General features: G+C 43.7%; 1 pseudogene; it reads right to left on the reverse strand.

Annotated features, from left to right (window-relative positions):
* Nucleotides 1-15,763, reverse strand: part of LOC114092317 (glyceraldehyde-3-phosphate dehydrogenase-like) — a 32,151-nt pseudogene extending 16,388 nt beyond the window's left edge.
* Nucleotides 15,764-22,481: the final 6,718 nt, after the last annotated feature.

Consider the following 22,481-nt stretch of genomic DNA (forward strand, 5'->3'; position numbering starts at 1 on the left):
GGAGGAGGCCGTGGCCAGGAGGGCGCAGACATGCCGAGATGCTCCTACGGATTCATTCTGGGTGAGTGAGCCCAGCTGCGTCTTAAGCCTGGACAGATCTCCACGTAGCGACTGTCCCTGCTCCCGTGTGGCTGTCCTGGCTTGGAAACACTACACGTGCTCCTTCTAATTAATATGGGACCCGCGTCGCACAGCTACCTTGCAGCACTCTTGGGACTGTCTCTCTGCAGAGTGGAGAGCAGATGACAATCGGGCTCTTCCCCTTTCATGTGCCCGTGGAGACAGATACACCCAGGTGGACAATGGGCAGCAGTGGGTCTCTCCCTTCAGGCAAGAGACGCAACCTGTGTGTCGGGGGAGTGAGATGGCACCCTCTTCATCTCAAAAGCTTGCTTCTTCCTGTGCCCGGGGAATCACTACAGTGGCTCACCTTGTCTCCTGGGGGTGCAGAAGGGAGGCATGTGCCCCAAAGTGGACCCAGAGCACAGCCTTCTTGGTCAGGGAACCGCTTACCATGATCAATGCCTCCAGGTCTTGACTGGACTCCACGTTTACCTGGTGGCCTTGAGCAGGTCGCTAGACCTCTTTATGCCCCTGATCCTGTAAAATGCTGAAATACTGTTTCTGGAGTTCTTCGGTAGACCTGGGGTGAGTTAATAAAATGAATTGTGATACACAGAAACAAACATTAATGGAAGCTGGTAATGAGCATGGCTTGTGATTATCACCGTGCCCTGGGAAGAGAAGCTGACTGAGCCTTCTAAGTGCTTTCCATAAGGCTAGACCTCCTCCCAGATAATATTTATGAAACCATTATTATACAAAAAGACTGGTATTTTCATTTTTTTTTCTCTTAGCTCATACTGCCTTACGTCTCAATGGCTAAGGGACCATTATCAATACCCCTTAGTTGCAACTGGGAAAAAAGGTGGCTCCATGTGGTGCATGTCATTGATCCACAGCCTCTGTGTCCTGGGAGTTACGAGCATGCACACCACCTGGGCAGTCAGAGGGATGGACTTCTCCATTGTGTGCAGGGGACCACAAAGGGGCCAGGGCTTCCCACCCACATGCTAGTAAACCCCAGAGGCTGAATGCCAGCTTCTGACCAATTATGACACAGCTACCCCTTGAGGAGAGGCACATACAGGAAGTCCAAAAGCCTTTTGTCCTCAGTTTTTTTTTTTAAAGTTCAAAAAAGTCTATTCCTTCCGAGTTTAAGAAAATTTTTCTCCGAGGCTGAAGGGATTTGTGCATTCAATAATTCTTTATGGAATACATCCTGTGAGTATGAGCACTTTCCTCCATAGCACTAGAAACTGTAAGGATAAAAATACACAGTATATCCATTTGAAGATCTTACAGTCCATGGAGAAGGACAAATAAGAGAGAGAGATCTCAGCACAGGGTGGCATGGGCTCTGGGGAGGTGAGTCCAGGGTGCTATGGGAGACAGACAGGACCTCTAACAGCAGAGGAAGGAAGGACTCTATCTGTCTCTGTCTCTGTCTACCTAGGAGGGAGAGAACCGATTACCATCAATGGTTGTTATGGGAGGAAATTCTGGGAGTAAACCCATGATGATGTAGAAATGAGAAGTGCCCTCAGACAAGGCTTTTAACACACCTTTGGGGAAAAAAAAGACAGTGGACACAGGTGTGGTCAGAAAGAGATAAGTTGGAACACAGTAGAATGGAGAGGTAGAGGATGACAGGTAGTTAAAAAGAGCAGGATTTATTGAAAGCCTTTATGAGACTCTTGAAGAGAGCATTCTTGCTTCTCCTGCATGTGCAGCAGCTGATTGCCAATCTCCAAGTTGAATGAGGGCATCCTTCAAAGCCTGGAATGGCTCAGAGATGAATATAGCCTGTACCTTCTGGCATTTAGAAGTCCCTGGGAGAGCAGGCCTTCTGCTCCATCATCCAAGCGCTGTGGTTCTCAGCAGTGAATGATTTTGTCCTCTGGGAAATTTGGCAGTGTCTGGAGCAGGTGTCTGGAAGGACAACCAGCTTGGGAGAGGTGGTGCAGGTCTCTGGAGTATAGGGGCCAGGAATAATGAAATGTGTAGGTGAGATAGGGAAGAATTGTCTTGCCCCAATGTCAATAGTGACAGTCTAACATAAAGTCCTCAAGTTTACATTCCCCCCTTCCTGCCCACCAAGTCCAAACAGTACTCAGTAGCCATTCCAGCAATGTCCCATCCTGAAGGGTCTACTTAGCCAAGGGCCTGGCCTGGATGCTGTTGGAGATGTGCTATGCACATTCATGAGATGGTCATTGGGACAGGAAGAGGAGGGGTGTTTCAACCTTGTTTTGGAAAATTCTGAGACCGTGCAACCATATTTTTTAAAAAGAAGAAAGCATGTGAATTAGGAAAGAGAAAATGAACAGTTCCTGTGGCATGCCATGGGGTAAGAAAGGGCCCTGAAGGGTTGGCTGCAGTACCAGCATTGGCCAGCAGAGGGAAAATGGGACAACAGAGCAGAACAAGGAGAATGCTGCCCCTCAAGGTGGCAATTCCAAAGATTCTTAAACATCCACGATCAGAAGCCAGGAGTCCAACTGGAATTGAAAGCATGAAGCAAATAAGGCAGAATTGTCTGCTGGCTCCAGCACGATGCGAGTTTCCCACAGTTGAGAGCTGAGGCAATGGAAGAACTGGAGCTGAAAGGTGAGAGGCCAGAGGAAACATGGGGGTTGGGAAGTAGGAGCGCCTGATTCATTGCCAGATGCGACCCTTCCCCAGATCTAGGGAGAGTAGACCTCTGACGTGCCTTCAGGTGACAACTGGGTGTTGGCAGTGATCCCTCCTCCTCTGGGCATCCATTTTGCTTCTTACAGGGCCAGTGTCCCTAATATTTATTTGCATCCCGTAGGCGGTCACAGGACAGCTGGAAGGACTAACCTGCTGCAGGTGTGCAGTGTTGTGAGTGTGTCTGGAAGAGGGACTTCAGAACTGGCGGGAAGGTAGAAGCCTGTCCACCAGGCCCTGGTTGGAAGCGGGCCATTCCATGTGCAATTCTCGCCAACAGTGCCAGGATGGCCCCGAGACCCCTGCATCACATGCTCGTGTGCTTCAAAAGTCATTCCACAGGCAGTTTTTTATTTTGTAAAAATAAAACAGGAAGCATTAAAACACTTCCCACAGGAGTTCCAGGGAAGACCTGGAAGTACTCTGGACCAACGCAAGTTACATTCTCATCAGAGATAAGAAACAGATCCACCTTCCAATATTCATCTTACTACCGCTGATGATAGTTACTCATTCCATGTTTATTCATGAGTGTCTGCAACAAGATCAAGGTGACTATCTCAGAAATCTCCCTTATCTTTGGTGTGTAGCTAGCCAAGGTGGCAATGGGGAGAAGGTCCAAGGCCCAGGAATTTGGGCTAGTGATGGTACAACCTCTATAGTGCAAACAGGATACAAAATACTGGTCCATTCCAGAAACCTGATTAAAATTGCAGCATAAAACTCAGACCACAGGTTCAGAACATTGTGCTTTGTTTGCTGTCTTACAAAACATATTTTCCTGATATCTACCAGGAATAAACAACCCTCCCCTACCATTAGAGCGGGCAAGGAACTGCATGTTCTGTAAGGGCTGGGCACCATCCTTAGTCCTTTATTTGTTCTGACATCTGCTCCTCAGAACAGTCATTTGAGTTAGTATTATTATGCCATTTCATGTAATAAAATGAGAAGAAACAAAGGTTCTAAGAGATCACTGTTATAATCTACTGAGTTTTTATTAAGTGTCTTCTATATTAGGAACTGAGCCGTATTCTGGGGGGAAAATAGATAACACGACAGTATCTCCCCTGTCTATACGATGAGCACACTCACAATCACATATCAGAAATAGCATAATGGAAGTGGGAACAACCGGGGAACTGCCTGAAGGAGCCCGAGACAATTTCATAGTGATGTGATTCCAGATGACTCTGAAGGAAAGGGATTTTCCAGTCTTTCGCTCTGCCCAACGCCCTAATCTCATACTGTCGCAAAATGATATTTCCAATTTCCATGGAAACTCCCTGCAGGCTAATTAGAATACAGCTTATAAATTTAAAATAGAGTTTGATAGTCCCTGATGCATGCCACTGTCTCCTTCCTGCTGGCAGAGTTAAGTAGCCCATATAGAACATTTTGGGGATTCTCAGGATGGGACAAGACTGGTGGATGTCGTCACTCTCTTATCCAGCAACTGAATTCACCTGAAACACCACCTGGGACAACTGAGTCACCTGCGTCTTCCATCTACCCTAACCTGCAGCCACTTTGAGGGCTAGGTGCCCTCTTCTCTTCCTTGGTGGCTCTCAGGCTGGCTCTGGCCAGCCCACCAGTGGCCCTGTGCAAGTGTCTTCACTGGAGCCCATTTTTTAGAGGGCAGCTGAAGGAGAGAGTCCAACATTAGTCCTCAGTTTCTTTGTTATTTTTTGATTGTTTGTTTTTAAAGAAAGTCTATTCCTTCTGAGTTTAAAATAAGAAAAAATTTCCCCAAGGCTGCATTCAATAATCCTTTGTTGAGCACATCCCATGACTCTGAGCCCTCCCCTCCTCGACACCAGAAACCATAACGATAAAAACACACGATACCTCCATTCAAGGAGCTTGAGTGGGGAATCACACAGGTCTACCACGGCAGACCCTCTGATTTGATTTCTCCCATCACTAATACGCCCTTTCAAAATATCAATTGAAGCAAAGGGGAAAATCAGGACTGTAAGTGAGAAAGCAGATATGAGACCAGATGTGTGTTGGTCACCATTGCTGCCGTCACAGGGCTGGCTGGCCATGGGGTTATTATTACCCAGAAGACTTACTGTCACCTCACATCTCAGAGGATATCACAGTGTGCTTCTTGTTCCACTGGATTACTTTGAATTAATGTTAGTTTGTAATCCATACTCCACTGCCCTTCAGTGACTTTAAGTCAAACATTGTTCCCTGCAAGGAGTCAGTGCACGGCAGCAGCTATGTGGTTAAGGTGCCTGTGGGTCCTGGCTCTGCAGAATAAGAAAAAGCCAAAGCCCATGTGGCTTGCCTGGCGACCCTGCAGAATATCAATCTAGAAGGTGCATAATAGGCAATATAGTTCATTTTAATTAGGATTAATTTGGAAAGGATCCGTCAGTTCATCTGGCCTTTCACCTTCCTGTCCCCTCTTCCATGCTGGATCTTTCCCTGGGGTCTGCTCTCAAATGCGTGGTTCGTCTAAATTTAAATGACTGCAGCGAGGTTTACGTCATTCCCCTGGGGATGCTATTACACAGTCTAATGGATTTCTCCATGATTATTATTTTTTTTCCCAGAGATTCAGCCCAATTTTTTTTTGCTCAAATTTGTCTCCTTTTTCCTCATTATGTACCCTCAGAATCAGAAAAAAATCACAAAAATGAAGGTGAGAATGACCAAGCATCTGTTTTCTACTCTTTAGCAATAAAGATGGAGACTGGCCCTGAATGCTTTCTCAGTTTCACATTTTGTAGGTGAGCTGAAACATTTCCAGCCTTTTTACTCATGGAAGAGAGTCTCCTTTTCTCATAAAAGAAATCCAGAGATTTCCCGGGGTGGGGGTAGTTTTGTGTTCTGATGGTGGCCGTGCACTTGACGTGACTCATGCCACCTGACTTCTCTGACCCCATATGAACAATAATGCATTTGCCAACACTTGCAGACTTCTCTGTGTCTGGAGAATAGAAAAAAAATCTTTCCAGCTTTTGTGAGATGAGACCTACAACTTGACCTTCATTAGCACCAGTTTCCAACCAAGGAAGTTATATGGACCATGTCAGGATTCCTTGGACGACATCCAGAGAATCTTAGAACTCCAAGTTGAGTAGGTAAACAAGCAGGTTTAGATGGTGTCCATGCCATATGTCTCTCATGTGTGCACAGAGAGGAGCAGGGTCACCAGGGGGAATGAAGGAGAAATAGCAGGGCTGCAAAGGAAACACCCCGCATTCACCGTCCCCAGTTTATAGAAGAATAAATTCCCATGCAAGGTGGGACTCTGACTCCTTAGGCCTCCCTGGTGATCTTATTGCTTTTGATTATCATTGTTACTACAGTGTGAGAAAGACAGCAATGACCTGCTCTGAGAGGGGATCCTTCTTGTGGGCAATAATGATTCTGGAAAAGCACTAATGAATTCAAGAATGGTAAGGACTGAATGGTTGCGTTTTGCTGTCCCCCAAGCAAAGGTCTCTAAATGCAGTTCCCCTTAATTATCATACTAGGTGGCAACTCAGATAGAGTGAGGTGGATGGGCAGGAAATGACTCTTAAAGTGTGACGGCGCACGGTGTATCCATGCCCACACCTCTACTTCCAAGCCCCGGTCACTCCTTCATACATCCCTTCTTTCCATATTTTAGTTATTGCATGATGTTCTGGGCCCAGGCCTGTGCTAGATGCTGGGGATAGTTGATCCGGTCTATTGGAAGGAGGTGGAGACCACGCATCAGCATTTCAAGAGTAAAAAGCTGTACTCTCACTTTGCTTTGGAAGTAAAAGTCCATTGAAAATCTTTCTAAATGGATTACGAAGTTCCATAAAGATGTGCAAAGTGAGAGAATATAACATAATGAGCACTTATCTGCCCCTAACTATCTTCATATTTAACGTGTTTGCTTTCAGATCTTAGCATTTTGACATTTTTGCTCTGGCTTTTTAAAAATAATGAACATTACTACTATAATTGAAGCCTGCTGGGCACTCTGCCTACCCTTTAGCTAGCATCATTCCACACTGAATGTTTATCATTTCCATTCATGTTTTTACCCCTGTCACATAGGTGTCTTATGTATGAATCTATACATAATAAATAGAACTCTTGTATATGCTTTTAAACTTTATGCAAATGGTGTCCTATTATATCTATTCTGCAATTTGATTTTTATTCAGCCTTATATATTTTGAGATTTTTTATGTTGATACATGTAATTTTACTTCATTCATTTCAATTTCTGCATAAAATTCCATACTATGACTATGTCACAGCTTATTTAACTATTTTTTTTAAGTACTGGGGACTGAACCCAGGGCCATTCTACCACTGAGCTACATCCCATCTCTTTTTATTTTAAGACAGAGTCTCACTAGGTTGCTGAGGCTGGCCTTGAACTTGTGATCCTCAGCCTCCCCAGGAGCTGGGATTACAGGCCTGCACCACAGTGTCTAGTTTACCAACTCTTTATGGCCACTTGGTAGTTTCATTTTTTGCTTTTTCTCTCCATTACTAACAAGGTTAAAGTCAACTTTCTTCTATAAATCTTCCATGTAAATGTGACAGAGTTTTGTAAGATTATGTGCCCAGAAGTGAAATCTCTGATTGCTACTAGGTTCAAAGTGGTATAGAAGAGTTATTACCTATCACTGTCCCTGTTAATAATAACTTGATGGGTGAGTTATAGCACTTTACTATATTTTTAATTGTAGTTTATTAAATACTGGTACTCTAGAACGTCTTTTCACTTGATTATTGGCAATTAATGATTTTTTTTATGTTTTTTCTTTCCTTTTTGAGTTATAGTGCTTTCAAAATTCTTGGTCCCAAGCCTTTACAAGTTATTTGTGTTTCTTACAATTTATACAAAAGTCTTGGACTTACCTTTAATCTTTGTTTATGTCTTTCATTAAAAAGAAGTTTTAACTTAACATTAATGTAGTCAACTTTGTGACTATTCTTCCCTTGTGGTTTTTGGTTTTTGTGTATTGTCTGAGGAATTCTTCTTTAACCCTTAAGTCAAAGATGCTTTCCTATTTTTTTTTCTAACAGTATATTTTTGCTTTCCTTTAGAGCTATTTCAGTACACTTAGGCTTGGATTTTTGTGTATGTGTTTCTTGATTCTTCTCCACATGGATAACCAATCATCCATCTTTTTCCTATCTTATAATATTAAATTTTTACTTATACATTTTTGTGCTGTTTTTCCCTATTCTATGCTCTCTTTTTCTATTCTTGCACTAGTATCATCTGCCTTAATTATTATAAGACTGTGATGGTTAATTGTATGTGTCCACTTGACTGGACCAAGGGACCCCAGATAGGAAGGTCAAATACAGTTTCCGGGTATGTCCAGGTGATTCTAGAAGATATTAGCACTTGCATCAGCAGACTGAGTAAAGACATCACCTTCACCAATGTGGTGAGCATCATTCAACCTGTTGAGAACCTGAATGGCACAGAAAGATGGGGAGGGGCTGGAGCATCCACCTCTTACTGCCCTCAGATGCTGGTCCTCAGGCCTTCAGGTTGGGCTGGACCTATACCAATAGCTTTTCTGAGCCTTTATTTTGCAGATGGCAGATTATAGGACTTGTCAGCCTCCATAATCCCATGAGCCAATCCCTCCTAATATAGCTCTCCATGCCTGTGAATATCCATTTTCTTCCATCTAGAGAGCCCTGACTAAGACAACACTGTAAGCAATTTTGCTGCTCAGTGAGACGACTCTCTACCTTGTTCTGTTTCAAAACTTCCTTTCATCATCTTTTGTCTTTTGCTCTTGCATATAAAATTTGGGGCCAGCTCATCCAATGCCATGAGGGAATGAATCGACTAGTTCTAGAACTCTGGGCATTTGAGCTGCTGCATCTTTGCTCTGACTGCTGTGACAGCACAGAGGCACTAATGAGATGCAGGCTCATGCTAAGTGCTCTCATTATACACTCAATCATTTAAACCTCACAAGAAGCCTAGAAGGTAGGTACACATTATTTGTCCCTGGTTCTAGTTGAGGGAAGAGAGGTCTGGTGAGATTAAGTAATTTGGCCAAGTTCCCAGGGTTATTATGAGGCATAGCCAGAGTACCTGGGCTTAAGTCTATTCTAATCATATGCCAGGGCTCAACTTGACATCCAAAAACTTACTATTATGCACTTACTGACATCCTTTTTATTTTACCAAGGGAGGAACTAAAGCACAGACGAGGCACATAATTGATCTAATGTCTTTGTCAAGTCCAGAATGGAAGAAGACTTAAATCCCTTGGCCTTCCCTGTATAGAAACTCCTTCTTCCACTCCCACCTCCACACTTGCCCTCCAGCTCTTGCCTCTGTGCCTTTCTAGGTCAGAGAACTAGAATGCACAACCGAGAGGCATTGGGAGCTAGCTCCTGGCCTCATGGACTCTCCAGGTCTCATGCCCTCAGTGGCCCAGGGCACTGGGACAGGTGAATGCCAGCTCTAAAGACAGAGCAGTGTCTTCAGCCCGTGGTTTCTGGGATGCTTGGTGACACTTTCATTTCATTTCTCAAAACTCGTGGTGGTTCGGGAGTACAGACTGACAGGACAGAGATCTCTCCCCTCTGTGGCCACGCTTGCCAGATGACAGGCCGTGTGCACTTTCTGGGAAATCTGGGAGGAGAGCTGAGTGCTGGTGACGGCGGAGGTGAATCTGCAGGAGCAGATTACGTGGAAATTAATAAAGTAAGAAAACATGGGTTAGGAGCTGTCGAGGGAGCCAAAGAGAAAAGCATATTATAAAGAGATACTCATCGACGCGGGTTGATGGTTAGAGGACAGACCCTGTCATCTGCAGCTTTTGCTATAAATCTCAACTCGGCCATCAACGTGCTCAGCAACTTTGAGCAAGTCACTCCAGACAGCCTGGATGTCTCTGTTCCCTTATCTTCGAGAGGAGGCCCCTGGGGGCTCTCACTAAGGGAAGAAAAGCAGCTTAGTCTGAAAGAAAGAGCAGCAGCCTATTAGTGGGTTCCTGCCCCGCAGATATGGGCACACCTGGCTGCAGGGGGAGGCGAGGGAGTGAGGGCACAGGGGGAGAGTCACAAAATCAGGCAAGTTGACTCTGAATTCCTCCAAAGGGAGTCAGTTATAGACCAGAGACCTTGATCTCCACTTGTTTTTTCCTCTACTCTTGTACTGCAAACAGCGTTGGCAAACCATGTCATTTCCCCACATGTCAGTCCTTGGTCTCTGAGGCAGGATTAGAGTGCAGCCAGCTTAAAACAGGGCAGCAGATGTGCAAGCGAATGCGAGGTGCTGAGCATCAGCATCAAAAGCAATTAGAGGAAGATGAGGACGCAGGCGGGCTTCCAGGCGCTCTCCAGTGGTCTCGGCTCCTCCTCTAAGACAGCGATTCAGCCTCAGAGGGATTGCAGTGCTGGATGGAGGCCCCAGGAAGGAGCCTGGCCCAGCCCTGGAAGGAGAAGCTTTCCTAGTGGTTTTGATATTAATGAGGTAATTATTGTGCATGTTTACGCACCTGTGCCATATTCTCAGCCTCCCTGTGTTCTTTTTCCAAGGAACTGTGACTGCTGTGCCCATACTTTCCTCTATCAGGAGAGGAGGCACCAATGGGAACTCTTACGTTTCCCATGGTGTTGGAGATGACTCGGGCACATCAGGGGCGCAGAGCTAGCAGCACAGCTGAGAAGGTGGCGTCTTGTAAGGGGCACACACCAAGTGCTGTGGGTTGGAGGCTGCACACTGCAGGAGGGAGACCCTTTATGGCCTAAAAAAGAATTCAGATTGAGAGAAAAAGACACGGACCAAAGAAAGGTGGCTAGAGCGTTCTTGAGTCCCCCCAGGGGAAAGTGAGACTAGGAATATCAGAAGGGGCACTGCCTTGTGGGGAGTAAAGAGGATGGTTTATTCCCAGGAAGGTCAAAGGAGCCTGAAAAATCTTAGGGGACAGATACAGTTGAGTGTCTTCACTGAGAGATTGAGGAAGAGAGAAAGCCATCACTTCCTCTACCTTCCATCAGAGGACCATAAAATAAGACTTGAAAGGATGTACTTTGCATGCATTCAGGGTGAAGAGGAAATTCAGTGGTTCCCTCCATTCTTGGAGGATGTGTTCCAAGACCCCCAGTGGATCCCTAAAACCACAGGATGTCTGGACTGGTAATACTGAACTCTATGTTATACTATGACTTTCTACACATTCACGACCATGATGAAGTTCATAAATTAATGCAGTAAGAGATTAATGGTAAGAACATAATAAAATAAAACAATTATAACAATATACTGCAAAACAAGTTATGTGAAAATGTGCTCTCTCTCTCTCTCTCTCTCTCTCTCTCTCATTATCTTATTGCTGTGTATTTTCCATTCTTTTTCTAGTAATAATGTAAGAGAATGCAATATCTGCATGATAAGATGAATTGAGGTGAATGACATAGGCATTGTGACATAGCATTAGGCTACTATGTCAGGGTTACCTGTATTCAAACACCATGTTACCATGGCCTTGGATCTAGCAACTGAGATAGCCTCTAAGTGACTACTAGGCAGGTAGTGTATACAATATGGACACTCTGGATCATATCCTAAGTGGGACAGAGCAGAATGGTGTAAGATTTCATCATGCTACTCAGAATGGCACACAATTTAAAACTAATGAATTCTTTATTTCTGCAATTTTCCATTATATATTTTCAGACTGTTTGGGTAACTTTAACCACCACAGGTAGAACCACAAATAAGGGGAGACTACTGTACATCTGTAGGAGAAGGATCTTTAAACTGTGGTGAGAAGGTTTCCACCTGGAAAGAAAGGTTTGTCCTTACAGTGTAAGGGGGTGACAATACTTTATAGGCCTGAGGAGGATGACCATAGGAGGGGAAGATGGGCCTCACAGTGAAACACATGACTTCAGTCTCGGATCTTCCATCTCCTGACAGCAAGACTTCAGGCAACTCCTGATACCATTGGAGGTTTGGCTTCCTCACACCTAACCTGGTGGCCATGACTCCTGCCTCAGAAGCTGCTGAGGTCAAAAGAGATGAGACTGTGTGCGTGAAATCACCTTATAAATCCCAAGGCGTATGGGAAATGTTAGGAAAATGGTGTTTTAATCGTTTTATTCTGTGGGTGATTCCAGAAACAAAAAGTGGGACATGCTATGGGCTCAGTGTGTAGCCCAGCCGCCTGGTACTTGTCCCCCTTGGGTAAGATTGCAAAGCCTGGGAAATGGTGACCAGGAATGATGTTGAGGTGGGAGGGTGAGTGAGGAAACCCTTTCCACAGGGAATTCTCTCCTTCCCATGACCCAGTGAGAGGACAGAGATAAGGGGAGCGACCATAGTGATTGTCATGTTGGAGGAGAGGATACAGGATGTGGGGCTTTGAGGAGCCCCTTGTCATGCTCCACCTCTGAGAAACACTTAACCAAAGTTCCTTGGGGTCTAATAAACATTAGCATTAGGGAGAGTGTAAAAAATGCAAGCCTATCTGAACCTGGGTGGGGCCGGCAGGAGGAGGGAGACAGCACACACAACGCTTTGGTGTCACCAGGTGACGGGAGGATTTTCAGGTGGAGAGTTCTCTGTAGACCACACACCATCTGTTCTCAGCCTCAACTCAACAACTCTTCTGAGTTCTCCCACCTCTCGGGAGTATTTCCAAGACTCCGTGACTTCTGACCTGTTTAATTCTAACCCAGTAGACTCTTTTAAAAAGAAAACACATATATTTAACATCAATAGAAAGGATGTCTACTATCCAGTGGAGCTCCATAAGCCCCATTTTTAAAAAGGAGTTTGAAGTCCTCAAGGGATAAAGGAAATGAAATTTATCATAATCAGGTGACAGTTCCAAATCAGGACAGGTCCACATAGCTTGCCTCCTTCAAACCCTGAGCAACTGACTTGGCATTCCCAGATCCCTGAGGATTCCAGTGTGCATGTGCAAAAGCACATTCCTACCAGGTGGCCCCACTTTCCCCCAAATCAGCATCTTCTAGAAGGGCAGTGTGGCAGCCAGCACCAGGTGCCCAGGGTAGGCATATGTCCTTCAAAGTGCTCTGGCCACTCATGGAACAAGATCTGGAGATGCTTTCCAGATGGATAAAAGTGCCTTTGATGTCCAAAAGCATGACCTGAGTTCGTAACGAACTACATATCCAGCATTACCGACTGATACTGAAGGACACAAATCCTAATTCTCGGATTTTAACTTTGTATACCACAGATATTTTCAAACCAGTATGATCCAGGAGCAAATTAAATTAAACCCTGACGATTTTAAATAACAACCTGTCTCCAGATGGTTTGGAGGGTGGACGAGAGGTACAAGGGGCTGGTGAATGTTGACTTTGTAAACTGAAAAAATATAAATTGGAAGCAACGCCACAGGCTGAAGGATGTTGAAGGTAAATGTGGAAGTAGATAGGAGGTTAATTAGGTTTTGACAACTTTCAAGGAGCCAGCACATCTCATTATAACTGACAGCATTAGACTAGAAATCTGTGAATGAGTAAAACTGTTCAAAAGCCCCCAGTCAACCCCCTTTTTGTATAAGACATCAGGCTGATTTGGGGAGGCTGGGAGACATGGTAATGAACTTACAGTCCTCAGTTCTACCCTTATCTAGCTGATAAATCTCTTCCTTGCTCACTGCCTCAGTCTCTCCATCTGTCCCATAGGAACTGTAATGCCTGGTCTGCCTTTTCTTTCTTTTTCTTTTGGTACCAGGGATTGAACTCAGGGGCACTCGACCACTGAGCCACATCCCCAGCACTATTTTCTATTTTATTTAGAGACAGGGTCTCACTGAGTTGCTTAATGCCTTGCTTTTTCTAGGACTGGCTTTGAACTCGCGACCCTCCTGTCTCAGCCTCCTGAGCCCCTGGGGTTATAGGCATGTACCACCATGCCTGGCTCTGGCTTGCCTTTTCCTAATGGAAAAAAAAAATGAGAAAAAGACATCATTTGATTGCAAAATGAGTAGAAGCCAAACTTTTAATCAATTAACACTGACAAAGCATTTTCAAATCTTGTTGGCCATTTGATCCTCACAATAAAGCTGTGGATAAAACCCTCAGATATTCGACCCTCCGTATAAACCATCTTTTGTAACACCTGTCATACTATTACACGATAAAATTAACAGACAATACATCTTTAATTCAAGATATTCCAAATGATAATTATAATAAAAGGAAATAATTCAAAATTGTATAACAAGGCCCTTAATGAGGGTTGAAGAACTCCATTCAGTTATTTTACAGACATGATTGTTCCACAATTCTTGAAGTTATTTTCAAAATTGAGAGCAATTAAAATTAATATTCAAGCATTTCTTAATGCTACTGCTTTGGACTCCTCAGAAAATAGGAAGTCCCTGCCATTTCACAACCAGTTCCTTTCCTGCCAAGGCTCATCTGGCTGTGTGGGTCAGCTTTCCTGCAGTAAGGAGAAGCCTCAGTTCTCACTGGCTGCCAGCCACATGTATTGTTCTCTGGTGTTAATGGAGGCTGTGGATTGGCTGGGGCTTGCTACAGTCTGTGGCTCAGCTCTCAGCTGGGTGTCACCTCTGGTCTGCTCCATGTGGCATTTTCTTCCTGGGATCCAGGCAGAAGGCTAATAGGGTATGTAATTCCTCCAGCAGAATGAAATGACCAGGAGCTGCGGATAACCCAGATGCCTCTTCACAGCTTTTGTTGGAGTGATCTGCCCTTGGTCACACGGCAAAGGTCAGCGATACATAATCCTCTTAGAGGAAGGAAAAGTGGATAAGTGTGCCACAATTTGTCAAGATCTCAGTTCCATTACGGTACCACAGGCAGTCCTGCTAACAGACTTGAGTTGGCACATTGAGAAACTTCTCAACTTTCTTGAGACCGAAGGTCACAAATTCTATCACTAATAGGAAGTGATAAGAACTGTGGCATGGAAGAGGCCATACCCCTTATAAAGGTGCAGCCACCCTAAGTCCTAGCAAGTGGTATGATTGCAAATAGAAGCCCAAGTCCTCTGACTTCTCAATTCAAAAATCAGATATTTCTTCTTAAAATTTTGGCAAGTAGTTTCATTCAACAAGAGCAACTACTATTCTTTAGGCCAAACAAATATCCCAACTCCAAATTTGAACCAATGACTTGAAAATTTTCATTCTGTGCTTTAGGACCACACTTGATGTGGCTCACTGGGAAAGGGCAGAGCTATCCTAGTAAGGAGTTGGACAGATTCTTTTCTCATGTGTTTCTATGACCCAGAGTCAGTGCTCACCTGGGCTGGAGTCACTCAGACTTCATTAACTGGCTCAGGACTCGGGTTCTGGTCTACCCACGGGTTCTGGTCTACCCACGGCTTCTGTCTTTTCTGCCCTGGGCTGGGCTCTCTGAGTTGTGCCGTCTCCCAAGAGAAGCCTTTCAGGCTGATTGACTTAAAATTAGAGCTCAGATGGCAAAAGAAGAGGAGAATAATAGGGAGAGAGATTGCCCTCATTTGCCTCTTTAAACTTTCATATGGAGTGTGATTTGTTAACAAGGGGGAGGGCCTGAGGCATCGAGGGGCATCAATAATTCAGCAGAGGCTGTCAAGCTGCAAATAGCCCCATGGTGCCCAGCTGAGCTCCTGCCTGTGACATGGGCTACTGGGTCAGGCTCCAAGAGAAAGGGTCAGACTTCCAATACCCTACCCATCTCAGTCCTGTTCTCTGTTCCCAGTTCCTAACAGAACTGGAAAACATCCTAATGGAGGCATCTTAGGGAGCCAGCCCAGAACTCCACGGCTCTCAGGTTTCCTGAGGAAGATGCTGGCTACAGGAGCTCCTCTCTCAGTAGGATCCTTAGTGTTAATGCCGTCTCCCTACCTGATGCACCTACGCTCAGGAGTCAGTAAGTGACTTCTACCCACTCACCTCTTCACTCCCCGAATGAATGTTAGTCCTTCCAGTTTGCCAGGCCTTGTTTTCTTCCTTTCCTCAAAATGAAACTCAAACCTCAACTGGACCTGGATGCTGGCCTCCTGGATGATGGTGCCCCTTGGCCAGAAGTGGAGGGGCATGATGGTAACAGTCTCTCCTTGGCCAAACTTAGGTTCCCCTGAAGCCTTCCAGATTAGACCTTTACATCTTCATTGTCCAGTCTCAGCAAGAAGCTTATAACAGGTTAGAGAATCTCCTGCCCTCCACAGACAGAGCTCCGGATTCTGTAGAACTTCTTCAAACAGCAGGACAGGCCCAGTAACCCAGAGAGAGCAGGAAAGGGGCAAATGTTAACTAGTGGGTTCTGCCTAATGCCATTAACTTAACTTTTAGAGTTGATGCTATCAGCCAGCAGTAGATCTAGGAGGTGCTGCTTTCCATTTCTGAGTGAAGCAGGGAGCTGAGAGAATACCACTGTAACCAGGAGAGTTTTGCTCGCGACAAAAGGCCTATCCTCTCCCCTGTATGGTTGGGTCACCCACGTGGGAACAGGAAACTGAGCCAGGGGGAAGCACAGTAGGGAAAAGCACTTGTCCCTTAGAGAATGGTAAAAATCAGATTCAGTCTATAGTTTTAATAGTTTTCACTTTTACATTGTAATTTCCTTTGGATAATTTAGGGCTTGGATAAAAGTATGAGGTTCCTCTATTGCTTTGAGAAGTGGTATTATATCGAATAAAGGGGTGGAATGATATTGGAGGGTTTTCTTGTCCCTCCTTCATGTCCTCTCTGGCTCCTTGCTAGGAGAATAGACTCGAAGCCACCATCCAGGGTTTCCAGGTAGTGAAAGGCTGTGAGATGACTGGTCGCCAACTTCGGAGTTAGAGGGCAACTGAAGACCTCAGGAAATACATGAAATGAGCCCTTTACTTTCCTACACATGCTGTGAGAAGACAATTGACACAAGGAACAAGGGCTGGTAGGAGGAAAGGAGAGCAGAGAGTCTGATGCTTGGGGTGATAACATTCAGTCCTATAGATGCCACTCAACACAGGGTGGGGCCATGTCCTGAGAACACCACTGTAGCTTAAGAAGATCCTAGGTTTCAAGTGCATGTACTAAGCCTAACCTACTGAGCTTCATAGCTTAGCAATGCACACAGTACCTTATAGAGCAGGGTTTGTTTGGTGTCATGGTCATGTGGCTGACGGAGCTGTGGCTCAGTCTCACTGCTCAGCATCATGACAGAGGATATCATCAGCCCCAGAAAAGAACAGAATCCAAAATTCAAAGTGGAGTTTCCACTAAATGAATATTACTTTTACACCATTGTGAAGTAAAACAAAAAAAAAAATGGCTAAGTTGAACCAACGTAAGTTGGGGACCATCTGTATAAAGAAAATCAAAATATAAAAGATTAAAATGAATATAATCTGAATGTAATGATCTTATCCCTTAAATATAGACTTATGCTTCTCCGTGGAAGGTCATGTCTACTCAGAACCATCTACACTGGCCTAGCACAGTATAGATAGTTCCATATTTAACTGGATTTTTTTTAATTTAGAAAGAATGTTCATGTGGAAAAATATCACACACTGTTTTGACTCACAATAAATATGAATGGTGGGAAACACAGGCACAAATCTCTTAATTCTGTCCAATGTGTCCATCTCTTTGCCACAACTTTGTGTGCTGTCCCCTTTTGTCCCAGACTGATGCTGCAGTCTCCTTGTGGCCTCCCTGCCCCTTCTTCATGGGACAAAGGCTAGTTCACATCCCACTCCCCTGCCTCAAATTCTCCAGTGCCTTTGGGGAAGGGATAAGCTAAATGACACGCGCGACCAACAGTCCCGCCGCCCCCCCCCAGATTCACAACTCACCACCACCATCACCCCATCCTGGGCACTGGCCGCAGCGCCTCTTGCCCTCAACCTTCTGCACCTACAGCTCTGTCCTCCTTCCTCATGGGATCTGATGCGAGTGCCACGGACCCCACACAAACCCCAACAGCACCTGCCATCCTTTGCTTCCTGGTCCACCTCTCCCCTTGGGCTGCATATCCCTGAAGGTGGGATTCCTTATGTCTCCTCTGCTTCTAGTATAATTGAATGAATAAAGTCATAACTTTGATTAGAAAACTAATCCTCAAAGGAGTGCAGGGTTACTCAAGGTCACGGAAGCTGTACTGCAGGCTATGCGGTTCCTTTAGTTCAGACATTGATCTTTTCTTCCTCAACAAGACACAAAACCTTCATCAAGAAGGAAATGTTTGCTTATATGACAAGGATGTCATAATTGGAGTTAACAGAAATATGATGGATTGAGAGAAAATATTTACAACACATAGAACAAGCAAAGGATTCAGGACCATACTCTCTAAAAAGCAAGGGTAAATAGAGAAGGAAGATCATCAGCCTTTTATAAAAATAAGGAAAGATAAACAGTTCATACAGGAAAGTAAGCACTAAAATGATCTTTAGCCTCAACAACAAAAATATCATTTTCGCCCACTAAATTATTAAAAACTTAAAAAAGATTGATGAAAATCCGGAGGTGGTAAGGGTATCACCACTTACACAGGTAATAGAATTGTAAATTGAAAAAAACTTTTTCTTTCTTTCTTTTCACCATTATCCATTGAATTTTAAATGTTCATTCACTAGGACCCACAATGTTAGTTTTCTTCTTAGCAAACTACTAACAATTTAGTGGCTTAAAACAACACAAATTTATTACACTACAGTTCTGTGGTCCAGAAGAACAAAATGAGTCTTACGGAGCTAAATCAGGGTGTTGGCAGGGTGTGTCCTTTACTGTCTGTTTTCTGAGGACTGCCCACATGCTGTGGCTCACGGTGGGGGGGGGGCTCCCTTCTTCTTCAAAGCAGCACCATCAGGCCATTCCTTCTCACAACGCCATCTCTCTGACTCTGTCTTTCAAATCCCTCTTCTACTTTTAAGAACTTTTGTGATTACATTGTACCCTTTTGGATAATACAGGATAACCTTTCTACTGCAAGGTAGAAAGGAACCTTAATTCCTTCTGCAAGATCAATTCCCCTTGACATGCAAACCTAATATATTTGAAGGTCCCAGAAATTAGGACAGAAACATCTTTGGCAAGAGGCATTGTTCTACCTACTACACCAGGCAATTACAGTTCCAGGAATCTATTCTATAGAAATACGTACATATGCCTCAAATTTTTTATGCTGGAAGTTATTTTATGACAGTGGTATTTCTAATACTAAGAAAAATAAAAGAAGAAAAAAAGAGAAAGAACCTAAATGTCCCTCAAAAGTAGAGTACTTACATAATCCTATATGGTGGTTAATTTTATGTGTCAATTGATTGGATCATAGGTGACTGGATAGTTGGTCAAGCATTATTCTGAGTGTTTCTGTGAGAGTGGATCAGATAACCACTGAAATCCATAGACTGAGTAAAAGATTGTCTTCCAATCCTGGGTGGTTACATCCAATTAGCTAAAGGTCTGAATAGAAGGAAAAATCTAAGTCTCCCCTGAGAAAGAGAATTCTTTCAACTGGCGGCCTTTATACAGGCTTCTTTCCTGTGTTCAGACTCAAACGGAAACACTGGATCTTCCTGGGTTTCAGGCGTGTTGGTTGTTGGACTGGAACTGTACTAATGGTTCTCTTGGGTCTCCAGCTGCCAATTCACTCTGAGAATCTTGGGAATTCCCAGCCTCCATAGTTGCATGAATCAATTCCTTAGGATGACTTTCAATATCCTATTGGTCTCGTTCTGGAAGACTTTGAGTAAAATCTTCTATTTTTATGAAAATGTAGCCATAAGGAAGAGGAAGGCTGAGTTTTATGAACTACCCATAAAAGGATCTTCATGGCATATGATTATGTAAAAAAGGAAAATGTATAAAAATTGAAAGGAACATTTGTGAAATACACATCTTTATATATAAATGTACAGAAAGTGACTGAAAGATGCAGATTGAACTCTTAACAATAATTATCTCTAATAATCATCATATAGTGAGGCTGGTGGCTGGGAGTGGGAATGGGAGCTTGGAGTCTAAAGGGTTTTTATGTATTCTTCAGTTGTTTGGTTTTCTTATAATGAGAAAGTGTATATAAATTGCTTGTGTTATTTAAAACACTAAAATAATCAATGATCCATTAATTGTTGGGCAGGGGAATTTTTTTCTAAGTATCCAAATTTAAAAGAAACTGGTTAACCAGCAGCAATACCAATGGATGAACTTACAATAAGGAAGGTTCCTTTCTATTGACCGAAACACCAACACCCATTAACAAGAGATTTGCACAGTATAAAAAAAGTATGTAAGGAACCAAATTAGTGAACAGAAGGGGCTTAATAAGCATGAAATCAGAGCACAGGATGTCAGATGTCCTTGAGGGATGGCCTATTGTAGCTGAGGTTTTAACTCCAATGAATTATCCAACTGACCCAAACACTTGGGCCCAAGACCCTGCCCCTCTTTCTAATAATATCTGCCCCTCTGCCTTGAAGAGTCACTGGAAATCACGAACAAACTCTCACTGTCATTTTGTGACTCTGCCTCAGATCCACCTTTTCTATTTGCACAAAGTCCTGCGTCAAGCCTGGTAGTTTGACGGATTCTATCAGACCACTTTCCATTCTCCTCTGGTGTTGTTAGCTTCCTGACAGTGTACAAAAGATCAGCTGCACACCCTCAGTAAACCCAGATAAAGGGGTTAACCTCAGAGGCATTTTTTTTTTTGCCAACAACAAAGTCCATTCATCCGTTTGGGCTCTTCCTTAACCTTGCTGACATCATCCCTAGATCTCTGATGTTGGACTTCCTTTGAGGAACTGAACTTCCATTGACTATACTGAATTGTGTCCTGGCTGAGTGACTATGGGCAACAGCATTACTCTTTGCCATATTTTTTTTTTCGTTTTTTTGTCCAAGATAAGGGAGTGAGAGCAGTGAAATAGGAATAACACTGAACTTTGGCCCTGCCGGACAATGGAGAGATCAACACAAGGAATCATCCACCCATTTGGTAAATGTTTGCTGAGCTCCTTACTTTGTTCAGCTACACCCACACTTGGATCTGAGGACAGAGTTTCCAGGAGGACATACTGTGAACAATTACAACCTAGGATGCTGTGCTACAGCCTGGGGGCTCGGGTTAAGAAAGGTTTGGAGAGTTAACTCCATTTCCTCTGGTGTTTTTAGTTTGTTGATGGTGTAGCAAAGGTCAACTGGAGAAAGAGCAGGAAATAGGACAACGTGGAGGAAGGTGTCCAAGACCAAAGGAACAGCATGTGAAAAGGACAGAAGCAGGGACAGGATCATAAGACCTTGACTAAAGGCAGATGCAGTAGATTTAAGACAACTCTGAATCCTTTGACATTCCCTTCAAGAGGTGGTGTCTATGTCCCCACCTTTAAGTGGTGGGCCCTGTGGCTGCTTGACCAATAGGAAGCAGCAGAAGTAATGCTAGCCCAGGCCTCAAGAGACCTGTGTATTCCATGCCTTTGCTCTTGGAACTCAGCCATTAAGTCATGAGGAGGCTCAAGGAACTTCAAGAAGAGCCAAATGGAGAGGAATAGAGGCTCCCCACTAAGCACCTGGGTGAACTGCCCAAAGACAACTGGCACCATCCTGACAGCCAAGTGAGTAAGAAGTGTTGGAAATGGGTCAAGACATCTCAGCTAATATCATGGGAAGCAGAAGAGTCATCCCTGCTGAGCCCTGCCCAAATGGCAGATTCATGAGCAACAGGAATGATAGTTGTTTTTTTTTTTTTAATTTTAATTACTTTTTATTGAAACTGCACTGAACGCTAAATGTCCACCTTTTACAATAAACAAGTACAGTAACGGTAACTCACACTAAAACAAAACATACTTCTGATAGCCATTTTTCCTTTTGGGACAGGTTAAAGTTTTTCTTTTGTCACAAAAACAGGAATGTACCTATACAAAGGCTCAAAATAGGCCATCTTTTTAAACAAAAAGGCAATGATTCACAAAAGACTATGAATAGAACATGTAACTAGTTGATACAAATCTAATAACACATCTGAAGTGTTCTTGTATAAAATATCACGTGAAGAAAAGAATTTATCAATGTCTAAGAAAGTGGGTTTGTTCATAGACAATCTGACAAGTTACCATAAAAAGTGTTTCCTGAGACATAAGGAAATGCAACATTATTCTTGAACCCTTAGCAGTTCAAGACTTTCCACTCAATAAAATAGCTGAGGATCTGAAACTGAGAAAATATATTTGAGTACAAACAGCTTGTGAAACTTAATACTTTTTTCTTTTTTGCATCATCAGAGGGTACAACTGAATTTACAACCAACTTGCCTGCTCGGTATGCAGTTCAGCTGTGAGGGAGACACTTCTGTACAGGAGCCTGTACTGTCTTCAATCCTATGCGTGCAGGTGTCTAACACAGGCAAACAGTTTTTTCCCCATTTTTGTAGCAATTTTGTCTTCCTATTAGCAAAAAGAGGTAACAAGCCCCTGTAGACCAAAGGGACTAGAGTCATAAGATGGGGATTTCCTCTTAATATTTTTTTATTTTGATGTTTGGAACTCTTGATGCAACATTCTAGAGCAAGGTGCTCAGGACCTGCTGTGCCCAAGGAACTGATAAAGGAAAAAGCTCTATTATTCTTTGTGATTTGATGCACAGATGGAAAACTTAACACACAATAACAGAAGTTGGTCGTTAATAAATCACGTCCTATTCTTTCAGCGCTTCCGGAAGCAGAGGACATCTTCAGTTTTCTAGCTCTTGTAGCTTTTAACACTGCAACACCAACGATGCATATGTCCAGGGTCAGTTAAAAAGACTGTCAAATTCCTTCTGTTAGTT

The sequence above is a fragment of the Marmota flaviventris genome, chromosome 12 (assembly GCF_047511675.1).
Source record: "Marmota flaviventris isolate mMarFla1 chromosome 12, mMarFla1.hap1, whole genome shotgun sequence".
In the NCBI taxonomy this organism is placed as follows: Eukaryota; Metazoa; Chordata; class Mammalia; order Rodentia; family Sciuridae; genus Marmota; species Marmota flaviventris.